This window comes from Puntigrus tetrazona, unplaced genomic scaffold (assembly GCF_018831695.1).
Source record: "Puntigrus tetrazona isolate hp1 unplaced genomic scaffold, ASM1883169v1 S000000396, whole genome shotgun sequence".
NCBI classification, from domain to species: Eukaryota; Metazoa; Chordata; class Actinopteri; order Cypriniformes; family Cyprinidae; genus Puntigrus; species Puntigrus tetrazona.
Genome location: NW_025048049.1, coordinates 133318 through 160000, shown reverse-complemented (window position 1 = coordinate 160000; position 26683 = coordinate 133318). Strand labels below are relative to the sequence as shown.

Sequence of the window (26683 nt, the reverse complement as noted above, 5' to 3'; positions counted from 1 at the left end):
AAGATTTGATACACCGATATCAATTTATTTATGTAACTAAATCACTGTTTTATAAACTTGTTAATGATTCAACATTTTTGTTTTAATTAAAATTAGTTTTTTGAGAGGAAGCAAATCATTGAGTCATTTGTGTGCACGGCACTCATTTTGTCCATGACTGATTTTCCTTGAATGTTCATCTGTTCTTTGCTGGTTTATGCTGGTCATGTGCTGGTCTTGAGATGGTCGCACCAACTTAAACCATCAAAGCTTAAACCAGTTCAAACCATTATCCCAGCTTCAAAACATTCCCAACTAGCATATGCCGGTTTTTCAGGGTTCTTAGACCATTTTGCACATTCTTTACCCCAATTTTCTCCCAAAAAATGAAAATTACTATTGGAGCCAATGGTGACCTGCTTACAAACTTTTTTCGAAATATCTTCCTTGGTGTTCGGCGAAAAACAAAGAAATTCGTACGGATTTGGAACTGCTTGAGGGTGAGTAAATGAAGACAGAATTTTCATCTTTAAAAACAAGAAATAATCATGCTAACTGCATTTAGGACAATCCTACGCATTGGGAATCTGCTTAAAATGGCAGCTCGCTACATTTGGAACAAACGGTTAGCATAAATAAGAAAAGACTCAGATTTAAGTGAAGTCTTAAATTATTATTACGGGTTATCCAGCAGCAATCCCTCTATTGTCTTGTGCTTCTCGGGTTAGATTAGCTTTAGGATTTACAGTTTGGTCATTTCCACATGCCAGTTCTACAAAGACGTGTCCTCTTGTCTAAACTAAACAGGAAGTGGGCGTACGGGCTGCAGTGGAAGATTATGACACTTGAGTTGCTCCTTCACACTTGGAGCGGAACGATAAGGTTGACCACAGTTACTCACAAACAGTACCTCTTACACTCTCGATTGTTTTTAATGGCAAACTTCCAGGAATTACCTGCCAAGAGCTTAAAGCCATTGAGATGTCAAGAACGCGAAGGACTGAACGATGTTAAATACTGCAGGAAAAACTCATTCTCACACTGATAAGGTAGGCAACTTCACACTGTGTTAATTAATTTTGTCACGAGTTACACCCCACAGTACGAGATTAAGATTTCACGGCCTTCTCCTGGAGATTTTCTTAAGGCCCCTGTAACCTAAACGCCCCTGGATGCGGTGCTGTAACTATTCTATTATTTCATGCACATTCACCCACATTACTAACGGAAAGCTGCTAGGTTTGAAAGTGAACGTTATTTTAGTTGAGTAATATAACCATTTATCATATTTCGAAATGCCAGCCTTCAACTTTATACCTGATTCAATTGTAAGTTTCATCATAACTTAATATTGTAACATAGATTTTATACATAATATTGTCTGTTTTTGCACTATTCAGACAACAAAGTAGATGTCAACGATTCTTCACTTTTGAATGAATTGTCAATGATTCAGTGATCCATTCATAAACTCATTCTTGTGCTTTGTTTCTGAATGAATCAGACATTTTGAACAAATCAGTTGAATGAATGAATCAATGATTCTCTTATTAAGACATGCTGCCACTATTTTTTAGATATAATATACTAATATTTTTATATTTATTTTCTGTTGTAAATTTGTGTAGGTGTTTGATATGCATTTTAACATGGATCTTCATGCAAACTTTTAGCTTACCAAAAACCTTCAGCCTATCTACTTGCCGTTTTGAGTATAATACATTTTTTCCCCAATATTTCATATTATATTAACATATTGAACCAGTAAATCCTACAAAGGATCATTTTAATGATACAGAAATGACCTCCCTACTTAAAGTTACTGTTTAATGAAAGCATCACAGTTTATATTCTCTGGCTACCTCTGCACAATAGTACATTAATTATATTTTAAAAGGAATAAAAATCACTCTATCTGCCCCTTTTAACATAAAACTGAGAAATTAATGTTTAAAAAAATGCATATGGATTCTTTTCCACGTTTGCTTTGGGCTGCAAAAACCGCAGAGTTTTGCAGTTTTTCCACCTCTCTTCATCAGCGGAACGGACAGATGGGACGAAGACCTGTGCTGACCAATGCTTTTCACTCTCATTTTGTTACTGAGAGCACAGATGCACAGTCAATCCAAGATGGAGCACTTTGCCCAGACCATCAGCCCCTCAGTACATTTGGAAGAACAAACTGTAATAGCCTCAGCCATAATTCCCATGAAGCATTTTCAGCCCTGTGAGGAGATCTGTTCCTGCCAAAGCGGCGTGGAACAGGAGGCCGGGGGGTTCGGGGGGAGATATCCAAGTGCTTGAGTGAAGACAGTGACAAATTCAAGCTTTTCTGTGACTTCAGGCCTGGCACAACACACCACTGACCGCAGACGCAAGATGAAGCCCTTCAGAAGACCAGTGCACTAAAAAAACTAGCACTCACATTAATGTTTGCTTATATTAGCACTACAATATTAACCTACTTTATGGTTTAAAATAGTATGTGAAACAGCAGCTGGTCACACTGCGCTAAACTTTGTTGTTCTGAACCAGTAGGGGAAGGTTTCACACCTACAATTTAGAAGTGGATTTAGGGCCCCTTTTTCCCAGGGTTAATCCCGCAAGCTCCTAGCCATATCAACCTAGAAAATCGCAACACTTTACTTTCCGTCAGTCTTAGTGCAGTCCAGTTTTAAATAGTTTTTGAGCTAGACGCTACTGGTCTAATCAGATTCAATGATCTATGTTAAACTGCAGGTAAAAAGTGTTGGGCCAGATCCGGAGATCGGCGGAATGAATTAAAAAACGCTAAAACTGTTTAACTCTATAAGGGAGTGTTCCTTTAAGGGAAAAGAGAAACATTCTGAACATTTAGAGCGTAACTCTTTGATGCCTGTTTGAAAACTGTTTGAAAAGTCAATGCAGGATTTTTTTTTATTTGTATATGAGGAAAGATATGTAAACAGATTATTACAATCAATGACAAGTGACACCTGTAAAATATGCAAATGAGAATGTTAACCCATGGTTAACATATGAATATTAATTGTTAACCCCAGCTAAATTATAAGTGAAACATGAAATAAAATAACCCTGGATTTCGTTTACCATGGTTACAAGACCCTTGGTTAACTATTTAAGTATGAAAAACACTTTTTAACGGTAATATGTTAAGGACCATTTGATCAAAAAAGTAGTAAGGAGTTTAATAATTATAACTGATATCACGTCTGAGCATTGAATTTTGGGAGGATTGGCTCTCACAAATGGAAATACTTCACATTTTAGCAAATTGGGTATTAGGTCATCTGGGCATTTCATGCATGCAGAAAATCCACATATAAAATGAGTAGAGAGAACATATCCCATATATACAGACCAGTGGTGGTAAGCCATTCTGAGCGTACACCAACTGATATCTGAATGTTTTTAAAAAATGCATGCAGCTATAAAGCATTAAACAAGTTCCTTTTAAACCTTTCATTGCTCGTGAGACATTTGTGAAATTTCCTTTTTTCCAACTCATCGACCAGTGCTCTGAACGGCCGGATAAAGAGATACGGTATCTATTGTAACGGCAGCAGAGCGCTGTACACTTCCTCCTCGGGAGGAAACGCTGGTTGTAAATGTCTTTTGTTGACATGTGTTGCTAACACAGGCGTTTAGTGCTGGGCAGTGGTCAGCTTTGATCCTTTATCACAAGACAGCCAGACCCAAACACCCTACAATTACTGCAGAGCCAGCCGGGCCGGACAGAACCCCTCACAGCCTCAACAGGAAGCAGAATCGCTGAAACAATGAACAACTGCAGCTCTGACAGACACACATCCACAGAAAACTCCCTCAGAAAGTACTCCAAGGTCACATAATACATCTCATCCCCCTTTAAATGTTTCTTAATATACTGAATAAAACATTAAACTCACTTTCTTAGTTCAATATCGCAATTAAGTAGACATGAGTGAACGATAAATCACTTTGATTTGAGATGTTTCTGTTTTCATATTCTTCTGCAAGTACCTTTTCTTGGGAGTATTGTTTTTCATGGAAACTGTTAGTTTTCTGTTGAAAAGTTAGGTGTTGTATCTCATTTCCCTCCGTCTGGGAACAGTAGTTATATGCGTAACTCAACGTTCCCATTTAGTGGTTCACTCTGTACAACACATGACTATGGGACCTATATACACACCCCGCAAAGTCGCCAAACTAAACATAAGGGACAAGCACCGGCACATACCCATGTGTTTCACGGGAGAGATGGCCCTTGTCTTGAGACTGCTCTAGTGAGAACAGGCCAAGCCACTAAAATGAACAAATGTGTGTGGCAATGCCCAACTAGCAGCCGCACAGATGTCCTTCACAGCCACTCCCCTAAACAAAGCCCATGATGCCGCCATGCCCAAAGTCGAGTGCGCATGCACACACGCAAGAAGGAAAAACCCTTCGCTCTTGCATGCTATGGAGATCGCCCCCATGATCCAGTGGGAAACGCCCCAATGACACTTCAAGATGGCCGCCAGATAAACATTCAGTGCGACCCTCTTTCTGTTTCTTTCTCACTGCATACTTTATCCTGATCGATCCAACTACACAAAGGTAACTTCATGGTTATGTTTAGCTGTGTATTTTCATCCTTTCTTTCATCTTGGTCCGTCATTTTTGTAAACAATCAAGCTCTGATGAATAAGTGTCCGGGACATAAAAAACTGCTTTCTGTAAATTACAAGCGTATTTATATTTTAAAATACGCAGAATTCAGCATGGAAATGTATTAGAGGAATGATCTAATGATCTCAGTTTGGTGTAAGAACTGCTGTATTCCAAAATAAGGCAAAGACTCAAGGTTTTATATTGTTGGAGCTTTACCAGCTGGCTGGATACCTTCAGTGTTGTGCTTTGACAAGAACATGGAAGGGAGATGGAAGGAAACATTTTTTGGAAATGTTCCTTGAGTGAGGTTTGAGAAGATATCCAGACGGAAGCCAAGGGTGAAAAGTAGTATAGTTCTTCCTTCAGGCCATTGATGTTTGCTGGAAACTGTTCATAAGATCATATCTGACTAATGTAGGTGTTTATTCCCTAAAAGACTAAATGGCTGTTTGTTTATTCACACATGCACACACACACACACACACACATACACACACATATACTGTATATATGAAATTAAAATGGTTTGAGAAAGGGTATAAAATGGTTGTAAAACCAAACAATGACCTTTTTTTAGCACAAAAGCCTCAGCTAACATTATAAGTGCACCTCAGGGAAAAAAGCACAATGATTTTAAAAAAGTATATGATACAAGCGCGAGTGTCAAACTTTACTTTAACTGCAGAAATGAGCTTGTAAATGCCACTGGTCATAATGTGGGAGCAACAGAACGCACTGACCAATCAATACGCTTCACATTTTACCCAGTCGCCACTGTTTGCTCTTTTGGAAAAAAGTATTACCATATGAGGGCTTTGAAGGCCACCTTTTGAACTTTCACATTCTCAAGATTTTCAGATCCCACTTTTCAATTATGCATGCTTTAACCTTTCATGCTCTCCTGTGCAAATCAGTGTCAGTTCTCTGTAATCTGTTTCTTACACAATCTGCGGGCTTTAAAACTAATCGCTGCATTAAATAATGCTTGATTCAGACAACGTGGACCAGGCCAGGTCTGGCCCCGTTTATCAGTCGTGAGTGGGCCTAGAACACACAGAGCGTAATGTGATCAAACCTGAACCTCTGACAGCCAGAAAATATGTGTTGGTGTTTGTGTGTAATCTGTTAAGGGGATAATGTCGTGTTTTATCACACTGTCGCAGTAAAAGCATCACAGTCACATGTAGAAATCCTGTTGGCTGAATGCAACAGATGTATATGGAAGGCAGACAGGGCCAAAAATCCAAAAACACTTAAAAATGTGAGTGCGTCAACATGCACTTTAATGCAACACATGCATAGCGGACATTGAAATTTAAAAACATATTTGCATGTGCGGCACAATGCAAAATCAGAATTCTGGAACGTGTTGGCACACGAGTATGCAAACTTATTTTTTCACAAGAGATAATGCATTGTTGCGCATGTTATGTCATGATTTGTCATGCCCTTTGTTAGTTGTTTAGTTAAAAAAAAACAAGATCTGCATTGTAGCATTAATTAATTGACTCTAGCACAAATATCAAGTCGTAGATATTAATAAAACAATAACTCCAAGGCAACGAAAAACATCCTGCAAAGTCTGAAATCTGAAATAAAGTTATTGTCTCTTAAAAGAAATAGTTGACTCTGAATCGTTCAAACCAGTCTTTTTTAAAAACAAAACCCATGTTGATGTCAACAAGAAACATTAGCATATTGCCGCCCCACTTGTTGACCTTTTCATGCTGGTTCTGAATGAAAATGTAAAATTCGTTCTTTGCCACTAGGCGCCGCTTTTGGAGCCGCTAAAATGCATGCACTGTGCTCACAAACTCTCCTCTATCAGGCATTACAGGCTTGATGAAATGAGAGCAATCAGACCAATCACAGCAGAGCGGCGCAACGCAATGTTCATCGTTGAGCGGATGTTTGGGCTTCGTTGTGCAAAAAGAAATTAATTATACGAAAATGCATTTTTTTGGACCTTGCATACAATTCAACGTGCTATTGGGGACTTGGGGACCAAAATATGAACTTTTTATTACACACAATAGGTGCATTTTAAATAAAGGATTAATGCGTAGGTTCTAATATGACCAGAATGCGTGTGTTGAGAAACACACTGAAATTTGATGCGATGAAACTCTACATCTTAAGGGTGCTGAACAAGATATGTGGTGAAAACTGATGCACTATAATTTTACAAGAATGTGCGTGTCTATAAATACAAAAAAACGTTAATTGTGGCGTGAACGGACTACAGTGCAGGTCGACGCTGACAAAAAGGTTTTGGCTCCCGTCTGCCTTCCATAGACGCGTCAGATTACGTTTTGGTTGCAAAGTTAAATACATATTGATTTGAAGACATGTATTGATCTGAATTGATCAGTAGCGTGTTTGCTTATTTATATACAGACACACGCATGTGCACTGATTCCTGATATTGTAAGGATTTGTCTCTTTAATAGAAAACCCTAATATTATGTTAAGCTATATCGTAAAAACACCCCAAAGCGTTTCAAGCAAATCATATTAACACACATATTAATAGTTCCTGCTGAATGTGTGTATACTTGAGTGCGTTGCAGCAGGATTTCGTGGGATAGCGTCTTCTTATGACACACTAAGATAAACCGCGGGATTTTCGAGGGCTGCGGGAGGTGTGCGGGGTTCGCGCGGGATTAAATTAGGCACACAGGGGCTTATGGGAACCGAAGGACAGCGCAGGCACTGATACCACACAGCTCACCTGAGCGAGTGTGTCCTTGAGAGATAGGGGTCCGTAATCCCCGTGCCTCCGCTGGGAACGTCGGGAATGCGCCGGGAATTCATGCATCAGGCTTAAGGTCACACTCGCTCGCTCCAGTCATGCTGGATTTGCTGCATGTGCACCTACATGCACAAGAGATGTGACTGACAGATGCCGCTATGCATATTCAACAACTACAACAACAAAAAATGCCATTTCTAATCGGACTAACTTTCAGGACATAAGCAAAACCCAAGTTTTACACGTTAATGGCATCAAAAATGGGCTACTAGAAGTTTTGTTTGAGGCAGATATCTGTGTTTTACTTTTCTTTATTTTCATTGTAGTGTAATCAGCTTCATATTTTTATTAAAAAAAATGTAAATCAATGTATAAAGCTTAAAATGTCTTAAATTCTTAAAATGATTGTCAAAATAGGAACAAATTGTGTCCATCAAGTTTTTATATTTAAGGAAAAAGTAAATAATGCTGCACAATTAATTGTACATTTTGATGTAACGTAGCCTATAATTATTAACCAAAAAGTAAAATAAAAAAGATTAATAATCCAAAATGAAATTTTTTAAAAAAATATATATATATATATATATATATATATATATATATATATATATATATATATATATATATATATATAGGCTAAATATATATATAGGCTAAATATATAAATGTAAACTATATAAAAATTGTATATAATATTTTATATATAGACTAAAAGTTACTAATTACTACATTACTAATTACTATTTTAATCACTAAAATGCAATTACAATTAAAAAGAAAACAGGTAATATAAAATAGTAATATAAAATTATATTTTATATAAGATATATAAAATGCCAAACTAAAAATATCTAAAACATAATAGAAACTATATAGTCGTATATAAAAAATTATTTAGAAAAAAATTACAAAAATGCGCCAAAATTGCTAAAATGCATCTAAAGTCAAAGTGTAGGTGGAAAATAAATATATTTTAAAATAACTGCAACGGCATATCAATGACACTAAAATAACTTTTATTTAGTCGTGACCATGTTCAAATGAATTTCTGCCAAATTTAGCAAAATAAAAAGTGTATAAAATGCCAAAAATAAGTACACCTGGGCATGGTTATCAATGATAAACTGTCTGGAAATCTCAAAATGATTTCATGAAGTATAAGTATAGGCAGTTTGTGATAAATGAGGTCTCAAAATCTAAGGTGCCCTTTAAGTTCATTAACTTAACCGTTGACCCCGTGATCTAAAAATGTCAGTTCCCCATGAGGGGGATTTCACTATGGTTGGCAAATTTGACTCTTTTTTTTTTTCCCCGTTTTGGTACAGAACGAGCCCTCCCGCTCTCCCATGGGCAATGGTGAAAGTTTGGGGCCGAAGCGACCGCTGGTGTTTGAAGCCGCCGGGCCCTCGTCCCCATCGCCGGGCTTCAAAGACGATCCGGGCCACAGATGCACCGTTAACCTGGAGATTTAAACAAGGTCTTTGCGAGTTCTTCTTATATCTAAAACATCTATCAGCATGTGATACATTGCACCGGGGTATTTGTGACCTTTTCTCTGGAGATGAAAGCCTCATCTCACGCTTTCATCTGAAGTAGCTGCACTCTCAAGATTTGAAGCCACCGTCGCCTCGTATTTTTGAGTCTCTGGACAGGCGAGTGACGGGCTAACATCTCGACTTTAAAGGCAAACGAAAATGTCACACATAGGAACAATTGCTGTCCATAAAGTTTTCATAAATGTCACTGCTAAGGAAAGACGAAAATAATGATGAACAATTAATAGCCTTTTTGTAAGCATGCATTTGATTCACTAGATATTTACATTTTCTGTAAACAACTTATTATTTAACACAAATTATTACTATTTTTATTTAATCATGTTTTAAGTTGAACTACTAAATATTTAGAGAAAACAAAGACATTTAAATTTTGTAATAATTATTTTAACAAATGTTAGGTATGTTGTTCATTATATTGATTAGATTAGATATTGAACATGAAATAGTAAGCTTTTATTTATTTATTTAAACCACTAAAAAATAAGGTATATATTTTAATCCAGTTCGAGCCTTTATCAGGTCCAGAAAACCCATTAAAGTGCTTCTAAAAATAAAGTAAAGTGTCACCTTTTGCATGTTCATCAGATGTAGAGACGCTTTCATGTTAGCTCTTTTCTTGGAAAATGTGCAAAAAAAGCTATCACTCAAAAGTTAAACAGAAAGTTTATGATTTAGTAAGTTCTCTTTACAGCACTTTGAATTGTCAATGTTTTATTATATTATATTATATTAGTAATTTAAAATATTATATGCTTAAACAGTTGTATTTTAATATTCCTATTTTCAATTAGTTCCTATTTTAAAACAACTATAATTTTTATTTCAGTTAATATTTACTTTGTTTTGTGTTTTTATGACCGTCATAATTTTTTATATTGTTTATTAATTCATTACATTTTTCGTTGTTTTACTACTTTAGTTACTTTAGTACATGATGTTTATTGTATTTAATTTTATTTCAGTTAAAATGTATGTTATTGCAAATTCCAAATATATATATATATATATATATATATATATATATATATATATTTTTTTTTATACTAACCCTGTGCTATATATATATATATAGCCAATTATATAGCTATTATTTTATTACTGAATGAAGTATATTTACAACTCGGATGAAAATTAGCACCGCGCTGATGAGTCTCTCAAAAAGGGGCTCTCCATGAATGATACATGCTTATCAGGCTTAGAAGTTGGCCAAGACGTCTTGAAAGGCTGTGTTTGTGGCATAAACTCAGACTCTCGACTTTTAACTTTAACTGACAGGATTCTTACTCCTGAAGTTGGCATTAAAGTTAGGCCCTGACTTGTCTCTGTCTCTCTCTCTGGTGTAAAACCTCCTCTAGTTTCTCCTCTGTAAGCCACGTTGTGTAACTCCAGAGAGACTAGCCGCACACTCTCTGATTTATTTATCTCACAAAAATGCCCTTCCTTCTCATCCCAAGTGGATTTCTATAAATGCCTCATGAATACCCCCTTTTATTTTTATTTATGGGCCAGGCTTTTATAATTGAATAGTAATTAATGCCGTCAGTCTCCAGCCCTGGCTCTGTTCTTTACATAGACGCTTTCAGGTGATGAATGGGCCCCATCTATTACGCTACCTAACAAGGGCCGGTTCCTCGCGACGTTCCTGATTAAAGTATCGTTCCTCTGCGCTCATTTTCACACGAAAAAAGACCGGCTCTCAATTTAATTTTGAAATTGCCCTCGATAACGTCGGACCGTTCTCCGGCAACCTGACCACTCAGTAAAATAGATCTCTTGTAAGATTCATAATAGATGAAGAAGAATAGAGGCCATTAATAAAACTGATAACTTCATTTAGGCATTGTGAATTCAGGAGCATTTTACCAGAGGGCCCCCATTACTTTTTATTGTATTTAAAGGAGATATAATTAATGTCCGTGATCAGTGAAATTCCGAAATACCTTGACAGAGCGGGTAATTAAAGGTATGACTGATACTCTAATATTCACTTCTGCTCTGTTCTGTAATGTTTCCTTTTAATTGCTGCTCAGAATGACATCACGGTAAATAATGTGAGGCTAAAACGCTGATGTTATTTAATGCAGAACAAAAAATAATAGCATTAGAAGAGATAAAGTTACAATTCACTCAAATTACATTTTCGAGTAATTGTAATCTTTAATGGTGTGCTTACATATATATATATATATATATATATATATATATATATATATATATATATATATATATATATATATATATATATATACATATATATATATATATATATATATATATATATATATATATATAACTTTTAAGTGAATATAGACCTTCAAACATGGCTTTTTTTTTATCAATTTAAGGCCACTTAAAAGTATTCCCATATTTAGAAAAAAAATACTTAGTGTTGCAAGCAACATAAACGTCCCCTAATGTAATACACTGTAGTAGAATTGTTTACCGTTTGCGTTTCTTTTCTTATTAAAGTGTTCATAAAAGTACATTGAGTCACGTGACATTTACGACTCGGGCGATTGGTTAAAAAAGAAGCGAAGCAGAACCGTTCAGCCAATCAGAATGCTCCTATCCCTCCAGAGCAGCACAAGCGCAGAAACGCACACACATTAACCTGACTGACAAGCACTTTCTGAGACCACCAAGAGCTAAACGCACATCAAAACACTTTGTGTCTCATTGGCAGGGGGCCATTTTGCTTCTATTGTTCTCAACACACACACACACACACACACACACACTGTATCAACTGTGTAATGACAGCATTAGCTCAGGCAGCACGGGCAGCTCCGGTGAACTAAAAGCCAGCACTTGTCTTTGCGTTTGCAGCTTGAGTGTTTCGTCTCTGCTGATTATTTTGCAGTTTGTTTCCCTGCTTGGGCTTCTGAAGTGAGGTGTGAGCCGCAGAGACAATGAACACCTTATGTTCCGCTCCACCTGTTCACTGACAGGCAGTCGAGCAGGTGTGTGTGTGTGTGTGTGTGTGTGTGTGTGTGTTGTATAGTAAACATGCAGAGGGGGCTCCCAGGTGACAACACACTGACACATATACACAAGCACAACACAGAAGCATACACACACACACACACACCGGCACACTTTTAACATCTCAATTTAACCTGATTCATGCACAAACTGGAGCATGTTAAAAGAGGGCCTGTTCTTGTCATTGTGTGGATCGGATGCAGCATCTTTCTATATACAGTACACTGTCGTTTGAGGTCAGTGAGACTGAACAGCCTCGGTGAGAAAGTCTTAAGTTGACCAAACGTGACATTTTTAAATAAAACCAAAGTATGAAACGGCACAACACAGATCATAGTTTTCGACATGGATAATAATCAGAAATGATTTCTGAAGGATCGGATGCCTCTGAAATGCGCACTACGTTTTTAAATAAGTTAATAACACAATGTAATTTAGCAATAAATACAGCAATGCAATATAAAAATTCTGAAACGTTAATAAGAACCGTATACGTATCTAAATGACCTTAAAGTAACACTGTAGTGTATATTCTAAGCAGGTATGCAAATGCATATTGTATTTATTTAATATCAAGCGTCATTGTATTAACAACACAAGATGTCACATATTTAAGACGGCTTTTTTCGACATGAAATTCATGCATTACTTTAATGATTTGCATGCCTTTTCTAATATTTATATATATATAAACAACATAAAACACAGACAAATGTAAGTGCAGCCAGGTATTTATTGCAAAAGCTGACCCTAAGCAGTACGAAAGCATTACAAACAAGTCCTTCTGAAGCCATGCGATGTCTTTACGCGAAGAAGAGAGGAAATGATCCCTCTCCGTTAACAAGCTCACATCTCATTTAAGAAGATGCTTCAGTCCCAGTCGATTTCTTCTCGCGGTACTTTTTGAGTTTGCAGCCCAGGACGAGAGACGGTGCTCGCGTCTATTCCTTTCACGAATCAGTCGCTCTGCTCACGGCTGATGTTCAAGCTAATATTCTCCTACTTTTGGAAGTAACACAGATTTTGTGGATTTTTAACTTTCAATGGTTCAATATCCTACGCCGCAGGAACAAAGCCTTCCTGATTAAAATCGCAGTCAGTGTGTTGTTTGACGGCTTTTCACTGTAATTTTATGACGTGACCCCTCCTGTTAAGTGAGCTATTAGCGCCTAACTGTCCATTTAATACACATAACCAGCGCAGCAGCTCGCAGAAAGCTTCATTAAGAAAGCATGTTTGGGCTAGCAAAAACACTACGCAGATATAAAGAGAGAAGTAATTACTGGAAATTAGCTGAACATCTGCTTGTGGTTTTGGGTTACCCTGAGATTAATTAAATGAAATATGGAGATTTCTGGTGTGTGTTTTTTCCGTCAAACAGTGATGCTGCAGCGTGGCCACATTGAAACGCTGAGATGAAATGAGATTTTAAAGCTCTTGCTGTTTTGTGAACCGCAGCTGGGCAGTGATAGTTTCGGCAGGCCCTCACACCTCTAACCTGAAGTGGATCTTCGCAGATTTAACAACTGAGATACTCGGTACGGAATTGGGCTTTAACATCTAAAAGTAATCTGTGAATGTGGATTAAAAGAATAGGTTAACCCAATAAATAGCACATTTGCTGAAAAATTGACTCATCAAAGTTTGTTTCTGCATCAGATTTGGAGAAATTCAGCATTGCTTCACCTGCTCACCAATGAATCTTTTGCGGTGAATGGGTGCCGTCAGAATGAGAGTCCAAGCATCTGATAAAAACATCACAATAATCCACAACAAGTGAAAAGCTGAATATTTTTAAGAAACAAATCCATCATTTAATAACTTTGAACCACTGCTTATGGCCTAAAAAGACTCTTATTCTGACGGCACCCATTCACATCCATTGGTGAGCAAGTGATGCAATTGTACTTTTCTCCAAATTTGATGAAGAATTAAACTCATCTACGTCCCAGATGGCCTGAGAGTAAGTACATTTTCAGCAAATCTTTCATTTTAAATTAGTTTTAATTCCACTATATAAGAATTACAATCTAAACATCAACTTTCTCAACCAGAAAATGTAATTTTATTAATAATATATTAATATTAATTGCACTAACATCTGAAGAAACTGATGAACACTTCATATGCCGATTAGCCACACACCATCTGCAGGTAGTCACTTCCATTGAAACTTGTTTCAAATTCAAATTTCATTTAAAATCCTAAATGAAAAATTCTAATCATTCTAATCAACGTAGGCAAAAAAAAAACATAAAAAAACTAATTTTGTTTGCTAATATATATATATATATATATAACAAAAAAATTAATAGATTGTTGTCCCTTTAAATTACGTTTATTAAATATTTAAATAATATTTAATATTTAAATTGCATTTTTTCAGCAAAAAAAAGACTTATCTAAAAATTAAGAAAATTAAGTAAAATTAAGAAGCAAGAAGTTGAATTCTAAGTAAAACTTTCTATTTTTTCTTGTTTATCACAAATATCAGTCTTTTGTTAATCAAGTAAACATAGCTTGATTAAAGATTGTGTTGATAAGTGTACTGTAAAACGAGACGACATCACTAGCGAGAGCACAGCCACTTATTAACACTCCTGCAGGTCGGTCTGCACTCATTCTCATTAAGCTCTTCGTATCTCTTCAGGACGAAGCACAAAGAGGCGTTTGCTCTTTCGAAACAAACCTACATCCCTCCACCCCTGTGTCAGTTGTCTGTTTTTCTTTGTGTCATCTGGGCAAAGTCTACCAGTTGTCATGGCTTTGCGTTTCGAGTGTCTATCATCGGTTCCTCGCCGCGCTCCTCCGAGAGAGAGAGAGAGAGAGAGAGAGAGAGAGAGAGAAGAGAGAAGAGCGCGCGCCTCTCTGACCGGAGAACACAGCTATAAACACGGTGACATTTCCATAATAAGCTATACGGTAATGACTGGCTAAACTATAACGGGAGTTTATGATGTCAGTGGGAAATGAGAGGCAAAGTGCACGGGTTTGAAATAAAGGCATGCGGCGTTTCGGAAACAGAGCCGGAGAGAGATAGAGAGGGGGAGGTGGAGCTCTTTTCCACCAGCCATCATCCCAGATAATAAGCGGGGAGGTTGGCCCAGCGGTGGGGCTGTCACACACACACACACACACACACACACACACATTCGCGCACAGATGAAGGCCAAGCTGAGCTGAGAAGCCCAGGCAGGTCCCAGCGGCGCTGATGGAGCCATCAGCTGCTGGCGTGACAGGTGCCCCCTCGTCCCCGCGCAGAGGTGATCATTTTCTGCCGCTGCATAATGGACCATTGTTCCGCGCTACAGACCCCCCCCCTTCCCGTTGTTTCGCTCGCGCGCTCTCTTTGTCTCTCGCTGCCTTTAAGTCGCGGGGAATTATTGTATTTACGAGCGCACTTGAGCGCCACCAAAATAGCGTAATTACCGGCGGGCAACTCGAGACTTCTGCTGCATTCAGGTGCGCGCGGTAAACGCCCACTTTGGAGACCGAGCGCTCGATTTCGTCTCAATGTCAGTTGCTCGGCTGGCGCACAACGTTCAAAACATGCATGTTACGTCAGGAAGTGAAGCATGGCCACGTTGACCAGATCGCTAGGGTTGTTGCAGTTAAGCAAAACCGTTGAAACGCACACAAATCTTGAAATTAAAATAACTGAAATTAAATTCTATAAGAGAGCACGGAATATCTGATGAAGTAACGGCAGGCGCATCATGAATCGTCAACATTATATTTCGAGACAATATTATGGTAGTCCAGCAAATCGATCTAATAAAGAAATAAATAGCCTGAGATAAGCAATGCTAACTTCTGCATTGTTGTTCAGCCCTAGTTCGGGCGGTAGTCCCGCCTCTCCTCCACTGTGATTGGTTGGGTGAATAGAAAGTGGCAGTGATGAGCGCAGCGTTTTACATTCTTCAAATCCCAGCTCACATTGAGAACAACAAAAAAAAAAAAAAAAAAAATATATATATATATATATATATATATATATATATATATATATATATATATAAGAGGAAAACCTTTGTATTGCATTTCAGCTAGTTGCCAAGGCAACGTTTCTGATATTTTATTTAGTTTAACTTACGGTGCTAAAATTAAAAACAGAAAACGTTTACGCATCTTGGTCATTCATTTACACAGCAATTGTATTTTGGGGGTCTGAAAATGCTGACCTTTAAAAAACGGGTTTCGAAAGTTTGAGTTTTTGAAAATGATGTTCTTATTGCCCCTGTTTAAACTACAGAATTTCATTTTTTGAAAATGGTAATGTCATACACATTCGTTTTATGTGTCTACTCTAGTTGTCCGACTACTTGGATATTACGGCATTGTCGTCATTTTCGTGCGTTTGTAGAAATAGAAACACTTTTGACAATGCTGTTGTCCGTGTGGTAAATATTTTTTCAGTTTTCAGAACATCACTGTTTTGTAAATGCACCCTAAATCACTAGCAAAAAAATTTATAAAAAACCCCAATATAGATATTTAAAAAAATAGCAAATAAAAATGACAACAAAATAATTAAAATAGCTAAAAACAAAACGAAAATTTAAATAAATTAAAATATAAATAAAACAACTATTATCTTAATAAGACTAAAACAAAATGTTTCAATAAAATCTACTTTCATGTATTTACTTATTTACTCATGTCTTGTTCTGAGTGTAGATGTTTAGTTCCTTTTGTGCTTTATTGTGTCGCGAAGCATTTAAAAAGTTGTTTTTCTTACTAAGCCAAAAAGAGAGAAAAAAATGAAGTGCTTTTATTGCAGAACATGCACCCCACCAAACCCGTTACGCTCGCTATACCTTCATGTCATCTCAATAAATGCACCGCATTTCAACATGACTTAAAAGCATAAAGCAACAGTTCGTTATATATTTCACTCTTTCCTTGTGTCGTGTAGGTCTAAAATAAAAATGTGCGTTTAATATCTTTTTTTTTTTCTGTAATTCCAAGTCCCGACCTCCTAAGTCAGAACTTCCCGAGAGGAGCGTGTGTCTCTTTCCCCCTTGTTTGCGGAGCGGCCCCCCCGTTACGTTCTGCTGCGACCGTCTGAAGTTGTTTGCTGGCGTAATGCTCGCATAAAACACACGTGGCAGATGGTGATGCTGAAATGTTGCAGCAGGATTTCTTTGGCTCGCAGGAACACAGAAGCTCTCAGCCGCTCATGTCAGATATCAGCAGTCAGGTGAATAGATGAAGCAATTTGTGGGGGTGCGAAGGCGCTCTGAGAGAGCGGAGGATGAGAGAAGGTGGAGACAGGCGGGTGGGAAGGTGATGTGATGGTCTGGGGTGAGAGTGATGCTTCCCTTGGGGAAGGGTGAGAGGCAGGCGGATCACAGGAAGTCCACAGGGGAGCAGATCTAGGGATGTGTCAGGATTCAGGCTCCCGCTCCAAAACCCCTTCATCCAGATTTCTGTGCCAGAATCCTCCATCTCTGAGAGCTCGGCTCGTACAGTGATACGCGCGCGTCACATCTTTCTGAAATCCACGCATCCTCGCTTTCTTACTGCACTTCCTTCATGTTCGTTTATTTATAATCTAATTTCACATCTGCTACAGATGCGTCTGTTTGAAATCACAATGCGTTTTGTTGTTTTTTGCCACATTGCAGAATTAAAAGGGGTTGAATGCACTTGCATGTTATTGCACAAACAGGTAAACCGTAACTGTTACTTTAACTTTAAAGTATAAAAATACCAGAAAAAAACTAAGAAATTTAAATAATAAAAAGCAAGAGCTAACAGAAATGACATAAAATGCCAATAAAAGTAAACAAAAAAATTAAGTATTAGCCTAATAATACAAAATGCTTAGTTAAACAATACACTATTAAATAATACATTTCTCATAGGTTTCTGCTATGAACCGATCATGATACTATTCCTAACAATGGTGATTTTTATCATTTTTATATAACAAATATATAACAAATAGCTCAAACTGCGCTTGAAATTAAAAGTCATCATGATTGTTAAAATATTTCAATTAATTTTTTTCTTAATATATTTGTATTTTGTTTTCATTTAATATCCTATAAACATAATTCAGCATAGTGTCACTATTTGATACGTATATCTTAAAACGATGATTATAAGTGAATCAAAAACTATTAAGTTCACTTCGTTCCCCCCCGTGAATCGACTCAAGCGTCAGAAAAGCGCGCGTGTCTCTTTCAGACGCGACACCCGAGCGGAAGGTCACCGCGCGGATGAACTGAAGAGGCAGGCCGTCCTCAACCCAGCATCTCTCCATCACCGCCCGCCGATTCTAGCTATATTGTGTCCCGCATCATAATGGCTTCCAAGAGTATTCATTTGCTGAAGAGTCTCACATACCTGGAATTCGTGAGAGCGTCACTTCAGATTCACTCTTTCTTCTGCACTCGTTCTGCACTTTATTACACTGAAACGCTTCTGACCCTGGCTATAATTCCCATTCTATTTCAAGGAGAGCATCGCAATAAAGCGCAAATCTAGGGGTGGGAGTGAAATCCAATGGGGTCCTGGATTGTGAATGTCAGAGCGAGCAAACGGAGGGGGATGGGCTGGAGAGAAGAAAGAGAAAAAGCGCAAGAACAGAGAAAGGGAGAGCGTGTGATGGCTTACTGTGAATATTTTCGCGCCTCTTGTGTTCTATCTGTTATCGCGGCGTTTGACTCGCCTCTTGACGTGTCAGTCCCGACTTCAAAAGAATCCAGGCACCAGCCTTTCACCCCCCACTATATATGCTTCGGAATCGCTTCTGGGATTGAATTAGGGCAAATCCATTATACAGTTGCCATGGAGACCAAGGCACAAATGCTGATAAAGTGTGTGCGCGCGTGTTTTTTTTCTCTCTCGCCAAATAGGCTCGATGAAACAGACTGCATGCATGCGTGCCACATTCCGCGCAGAATGACAGCGAAACTTCCTGTGTGTGTGTGTGTGTGTGTGTGCCATGAAAGGTCTGACTCCGATTGGGAATGCTTAAGTAGTCGAGCGCCTGCAGGAGTGCTGCACTTACCCATACCATCATTGCGGCGCTGAGGCAGAATCGAGCTCGGGTGCCAATTAAGGGAAGGCTGGGCCGCTGCTGGAGCAGCCACAAATAATCTGTCACTTTCATTGGGCGGCTACAAACGGTTGAGATGGTTATCATTACAAAAACAAGAGCATGTTCAATCAGACGGAGGGATAAATCACGCCGCGTCTGACGTGGAACAAAGGCACCTGGGGTCGGGAGATACAGGCGCTGTATCACCTGAATATAAAAACACATGCAGTGCAGAAGCTCGCGACGCCACGTTCAGGGAGCAAAATACCGGCTTTGTTGACTTACCCGCATGCCGCTCAAATTGCATGTGATATTTTCCATTACGTGGACCGCACAAGTTATCATACTATTATATAATAAAGCACATCTGCCGTATCTAGATTTTGCACTTGATGTCGGGTGGAGACCGAACCAGAAAACTACTGCCTGCATTTAATGTCGTCCATATTGTATTTTCATTAAGTTTGAGATGAATGGGAACGCTGACCAGGTTTATGCACTGTATAATTTGAAATGTCAAGCTTACAAAATTTAGTTTTTCATATATTAATATACAGGATAAAAAGCTCCAGACTCCAACTTTCCCAGAAAGCATTTGTATTTCTTTCAGGTGTCTCCTTTAAAGAAATTGTTCAACAAATCGTTCATGTTGCATGAATTGCATATGACGGTCTTTTTATTACTTGAAAAATAAAGTGCAGTATATGATTTAGGTTCTACGTTTTGCACTTGGCTTCAAATGGAGGCCAAACGCTAAACTCATTGCTATTTAGTCTGGTTTATATCTTCTTTTACTTTGAGATGAATGGGACAAGGGTTGTGCACCTTTTTAAAATGCCATGCCTATAGAAGTTAATATTTCCTATATATATATTTTATGATATTTAATATATGAACTTTTGTTAACTAGAGTCGAAGAACACTTAATTGAATTTAATTTCAAAGACGTATGTGCTTCAATGAACAATTCTTTTTGTTATTTATATATATATATATATATATATATATATATATATATATATATATATATATATATATATATATATATATATATATATGTTTTTTAGAGGGGTATTTTTGATGTAACAACTTTCCTTTCCTACTAAGGTTGATGCCGTAGCTATATTATATTATAGGCTATATTGCAATGCATGAATATGCAATATATACTTTTTCTCATTGCATTTCACTATGCAGCATTATTTTGATATGGGCGGTGCCAGAGAGATTAGCCAAAGATGATTGGCTCAGACTAAATTCAATATGGCAGCGTGCAGGTCATGTACTTTCGGGTGAGAAACGAATTTAACATGTCTTTTAAAACTGCGATTTGAATTTGAATGCAAGTATGAAAATACTTCCCATATAACTGTCAGTTTTAACTCGAAAAATACTCTTGTTGTTGCCTGAATGCAGGAAAAAGCCTTCAAAGCAGTCACGTTTCACAAAAGACAGTCGTCAGCAGTGCGTGGAAGTGAACGAGAGTGATTTGTTCCCTTAAAATATTCTTTAGAGATGTGCTTGTGCAGTTTTTGGGCAAGAATGATTTTGCGCACACAGTCGTGTGTGTGTGTGTGTGTGTGTGTCAGCATCTGCGTTTCAGTGAGCCGCTCTGTAATCCATGCGACCTTTCTTTGTGTTCAAGCCATACAGTAAGTCAATACTCTCTTTCTGCCGGCACAATCTTTAAACTCTTTTATTTTATGCAGACAAGCAGAATTCCACATTAGCTTATTTCCAGGGGGCGCCGTTGGAAGTCGTGGAAGCACCTCTAGCCATGTCATTATAATATATTATACACAAATTTGCCGCAGATCACTTTCATCCTGGGCAAATGGCTGCGGAGAGACGGAGAAATGAGAGGGAAGGGAGGCAACAGCGCGGCCGTGCGCCACCATTCAACAGAATCCAATTTACAGAGGCAATGAGGGATATGACACATAATGTATACTAATTTCACATCAGGCTAATATAACCTCAAACATGCTCTCTTTACAGAACGCGCATACATAAGCGGCACGGCCCCATCCCAGGCTTGGAAAGCTAAAATGCTAAAACATCACAGCACGACACTCTCTGAAGGGGTTCTGCGAGAGTAATTGGTGACTTTTATTTCCCCACACTAAACAGAATTAAGCAATATTAGAAGCAATATGTCAATTGTGATTCATGCATATTGAAACTTGCCGCTAGATTTAATATCCGCGCATCTTATACTTCATCTTCTGCACCAATCGACCGTTGAAGTGTAAAAGTTGCATTAAGAATAAGAAGCAATCCACTTTGTTTAACCTAGATAATAGGTACAGTAACCAACCCAGTGTTTTTAGAGTGTAGGAAATATTATTGAATTAATTAGCTAAATGTCACATACTGTACATGAACAAAAATGAACTGAAATGAATAATAAGCATATGGACAATTTTCAAAGTTCTGTCACTTTTATTTCAGGCTCTGTGTTTATGTTCAGTTCATTTTCTTCAATAGCACCGAAAACAACTTATTCATTGCCATTAAAGTGAAATTACTGAACCTTGCTACCTGGTCTCACAGCATAAAAAATACCTTGGTCGTACCAACAGGTACATGTTAGTGCAGTTTCCAAAAGAAATGAACACTAGAGGCGGTAAAATTCTGAGATCTTTTATTCCTTTTTCACACAAATGATCAATAAAGCGTAATTTATGCACAATTACTTTACTCAAAATAACGTTAATATGCTGGGATGTTTGAAAACGGATGCTTTTGAATGTTTGCGTCACATATCCAGCGTCAAATCTGTGAGTTTTGATAGCCGGTAAGTTTGTTCTGCGGATCACAGAGTACAGAGATGTTCTTGAGAGACGAGGAGCTCCGGTCTGAATCTCGTATAACTACACTTCGACAAAACAGCTCAAATCTGCGTAAAAAGAAGTTGAAATGACAGTTGTATCAACAAATGCCGTTTCAGTTTTGCATTAGTTAACACTATCGTGTTGGATTTGGTGTAGGGCATATTTCCAACATGATAAAGCATTAACTTTCAGTGATAGTCCACGAATATTTCAATTCTGAACCGCCTCAATATATCAATGGCGTTCCTGCAGTACCAGGGTTCACGTATTGAAGCTGTGTTTTAGTGCTATTTCTCTTTAAATCTGTGGTGAAAAGTGCATTAAGGCACGTAAAAATGGTGTTGCACGAAAAGTGCACAGAGGTACATATTTTTATGAGACCAGGTTGGAACCTACACATAGGAGCCTGAGAAAAATGCTCATTTTAGATAAAAATGCAAAACGGAATTTCGATGCTTTCGTATCTGAACCCTTCGGTGGGTCCTACGACAAGACGAACACTGCAACAACAGTAAAGTAATAATATTTGGTACTCTGAGTTCATTTTATACCCGAAACACAAGATGCTGCCAATTTTGAATGAAGCATTTCCACTGACGTCGAACTGCATCCAGCTATGACAATGCTAACGGTTATGCGTTTAATTTTAAAGTAAAAATGTATTAATTTGAGTTTGAATAGCATTTTGCATGAAACCAGAACAGCCTTATGCTGGACGCCCATATCAGACCACTGGATGGCGTGACTGACCAATCGGAATCGAGTGTTTGGCAAACGGAGAGATGCAGGCGTATCACTTATCATTCACTTTCTTCGCAGATAACGACGCGAAAGAGAGGCGGCGACGACTGAAAATTCATTATTTGCGAAGGTAATTGTTTTCCCTCTGCTTTGCATCATCGAGAACCCGTGTCCTTGACTGTCTAAACCAAAGGCCGTGTGACTGTGAAAGGCCATTTGTCTCTGGGACGTTCAGATAAATGACCAGCTGAAATCCTCCTCTGCGTAGAGTCGTTTCATATCCACGCGCAGCGGAACAGCTGTACTGGTATGTTAGTATGCACATGAAGCGCATGTCTGCGTGTTGGCTAGAAGAGATACTGCGCAGCATATGACCGCATATCTCCCTGTTGACATTTAGAGAGTTTTGGTATGCAAATGAAACTCCATGTATGTGCCATCTGTGTAATGTCTTTTGTTGCGTATGTGCGCCTGTAAATTGAGCCCAAGAGAGAAAGTGAGGCCATTCCACATAATCAGGCACAAAAAAACACACACAAGCAACACACATTTTCTGCTGTCGGACGTAAGTGAAGGTTGAATGCTAAAAATGGGCATATTCTTTTATTAATAGCATACAAAATGATAAAAACGTACAGTTGCTTCAACTGAAAGAACTGATCTTAGACGTACATTTCTTTGATTTGGCTTAAGATGCGCAACAGTAATGCTTTTTACTAAGGCGTGTTTATAAAAATTACTTAAATGTCCTAATCGAACTATGGCCTAAACCTGGTTTAAACTAAACCCTGACTGTGAAACCGGGCCTTTAAAAAAATAATAAAAAAAGGCTTTTTTTAAAACAAGCAAACGCTGACTCCAGATTTATTTACCGTTTATTTATTGGTTTATTTCATAGATGCTTTGCTGCCTTCTTCTAAACTGATACTGTGGAGGCAACAAAAAAATCATACGGGAGATTACATCTTTTAAAAGGGTGCTTTGTCTGTTTTATTAAATATATACAATTTTTAAATAACTTTTTGACAAATGGAACCCGACGATTTCCAACCACTGTGTTAATGATCATGTTTAAAGCAAAAAGTTGTGACTTCTTCTCCACAGTCTGCGTCACCTTTGTTCCAATATGCTAATGCCTGCATATCTGAATAATATTGGAACGAATTTGCATATTTTGACAACTTAAACCAACGCGAAATTTAGTTTTCGCGCATTTAGCTTTGTCAAAGTTTTATTTTCGCTAGTATTTCCGCCTCCAAAAATCACAAGAAAGCAATGCGTAAATTAAGCGGAACGCAAAATAATTTTAGGTGGACTGTCCCTTTAACAAAGGACTAAATGAAGCCATGTGAAGACAAAAGAGAATTTCCTCCCACTGTTTTTTTTTTTCTTCCATGCACAATCTCTGCCAGACCAAAAGTGCTTCAGAGTTCATTTGTCACTTCACAGATCACTAGTTCCTGTTAAGAGCGGCTGAACGCGGGAGCCCAAATGCGCGCCGGAGAGACGTGTCGCTGTTTGTCATGCCGAGAGAGATGCATTGCGATTTGCACAGGATGTGTGAAGCCTCACCCCCCGTCCCGTTCCGTTCCGCCACTTCAGGGGCCCGGCCGCGTCCACGCACACCCATCCTTGATGTGGGGACGAGAAACATCTTTTATCACCATTGTGCGGTGCGGCGCGCGCGGTCCAGATGGAGGGATAAAACATGCATGAGTCGCCCGCAGCTCTGAAAATAATTATACTCATTTACCAGAGACAGAGAGAGTGCATCCAACCAAGTCACCACCCATCACAGAGACGAGCTCCCAGCATACTAATGAAGACGCGAGACAATGACTGACCACCGGAGAAATGGCGAGCGCGCGAGAGAATGCGCGCCCGTAACTTTTAAGAAGGGGTGAGGGAAAGTGAGTGAGAGAGATAGACAGGTGTCCGGCTCGACTCGGGAGGAGTTTAACAGTGCCGTAGTTGTCCTTAAAATGATATTTCACCCGGTAATGAAAACCCTCAGAAAATGCATGCACCCGTTCATGAAGACGAGTTTGTTTCTTCATCAGAACAGAATTGGAAAAATGTAGCATTGCATCAAGTTCCACACCGATCCGGTCCGTCTCATGAAGTCAAAATCTGTGTGCTTTTAAGAAACAAATCGGTTTTTAGCTTTAAATAAACTCCTAATTTAGATGTGACATGCCATTAAAACAATATTATGGATGGTTTGTCCATAAAATGTAATCAGTACTCATGTATAGATGCTGTAAAAGGTTAGATAGAAAAAAAAAAGACTTTTATGGCTACCCACCACCACTAAAATAATGAAATTTATTAATTATGAATTTACATAAAAAAACTAAAAATCTATATATATATATATATATATATATATATATATATATATATATATATATATATATATATCTAAAAATCTATCTATCTATCTATATATATATATATATATATATATATATATATATATATATATTTTTTTTTTTTTGTATGTAAATGTAAATTCACAATTAATAGATTTCATTATTTTAGTGGAGTATATATATATATATATATATATATATATATATATATATATATATATATATATATATATATATATATATATATGTATGTGAAAAAAAATATATATATATATATAAATATATATATATATGAAATACAAAACCAAAAAAAGCTAGGAAATCTGGCAATATCCGGCAATTTTTTATTTATAGATTATACAATAATACAGTATAGATTTTGATTGAAAAAAATCAAACATTCAACAAGATTTTTCAGAGAAGTTGCATATAATGCTGCGTTAAATCATATGCTGTTTTTTCACTCTATATGATAAACCAGCCACATGTCTCTACTGTAGCATTTTTACATTTTTTGACAGCGTGGATGAACATTATGCATTATCAATGTAATTCCTTGCAAAATCTTGTTATGTTCGGAATAAGCATAGTCTTTTACTGCTGCTGCAATAGACTGTGAATGTTCTGTGCAGAGAATGAGCGGGTGACCTGTTACGTTTGCCAGAAATGTTCAGTGAACAACAGAGCTTGCTGCATGCTGTGCTGTATCCCACAATGCAATGCTCTCAACTTCACCTTCCATTTTCAATGTTATGGATGAGCCAAAAGTAAACTGGCACAATTCTAACCAGGTAAAAAAAAGTTTTATTTTTAACGTGATCGTGACACAAACTCAAAAAATGGACAAAACTGCACGGATATCATGAAATATTTATTTGTTAGGTTTTTTTAATGATAATAGCCTATATGTGTAGTATATATACATACATACATGCATCTCTGTTTTAAGGGGTGGGTCCTTTAAGGAATTAGCCACTTTTATGATTGACTAACGTCACTGCATGGAAGCTGTATTAATATCCCCTCACTGTTGCATGTTTTGACAACACAGTCGAAATGAAATGGTCTAAGCATCATGAAGTCCTTGACTTATACTTTGTGATGCAGATGCAGTAAGATCTAGTTCTTTGTGAACTCCCCGTGACACCGTGCCTCGTTCACAAAACAAAATACTCCAAAAATATCACCAGCCTCCAAATGATCTCGGATGCCAACTGTCCGCTTATTCCTTATGCTAGGATCCTTTCGATATCCGCGTAAATACGTGAATGAGCTGTTTAACCCAAACACGTCACGCTTTCACTTGATTTGTCCTGACAGTGGACTCCAGTGCCTGGACTGTGTCGAAAAATGCATCCGACAAGACAGCGGGAGTCTTTGTGATGTCTCTTTGATTTTGTACGCCAGTGGGCGGAGCCTACTATTTGTCTATTCGTCGACAACTTCCTATGGAGTCAGCTTTTATGATTAAATAATACATTTTTTTAAAGAAGAAGATGTTTTAAGCTATGAAACCTGTTGATTTCTCAAGACATGTCCTCTTTAATCATAATAATATATATATATATATATATATATATATATATATATATATATATATATATATATATATATATATATATATATATATATATATATGTGTGTGTGTGTAAAATAGCTGGCTTATATTGTTAATATAAACTAGTGCAGCTATGTAGGGCAGTCATTGCATGTACACTTTAGCATTAATGCACCCAAATATTTGGATGCAGAAGAGAGTGGTCTTCTGGAACCGGCACAGG

The 26683-nt window shown here is 37.7% G+C and overlaps 1 protein-coding gene and 1 long non-coding RNA gene across 2 annotated transcripts in view; both read left to right on the top strand.

Annotated features, from left to right (window-relative positions):
* zswim6 (zinc finger, SWIM-type containing 6) overlaps nt 1-104 on the top strand; it is a 72825-nt gene extending 72721 nt beyond the window's left edge. Inside the window, exon 14 of the mRNA XM_043231596.1 lies at nt 1-104. This exon is cut by the window's left edge and continues 2812 nt beyond it. The gene's annotated coding sequence lies outside the window, so the exon portion shown is untranslated.
* Nucleotides 105-862: 758 nt separating this feature from the next.
* On the top strand, nt 863-24767 carry LOC122333797. Its single transcript, XR_006248677.1, has 4 exons — nt 863-1028; nt 8692-8843; nt 22609-22660; nt 23980-24767. It is a non-coding gene; the product is annotated as an uncharacterized LOC122333797 (long non-coding RNA).
* Nucleotides 24768-26683: the final 1916 nt, after the last annotated feature.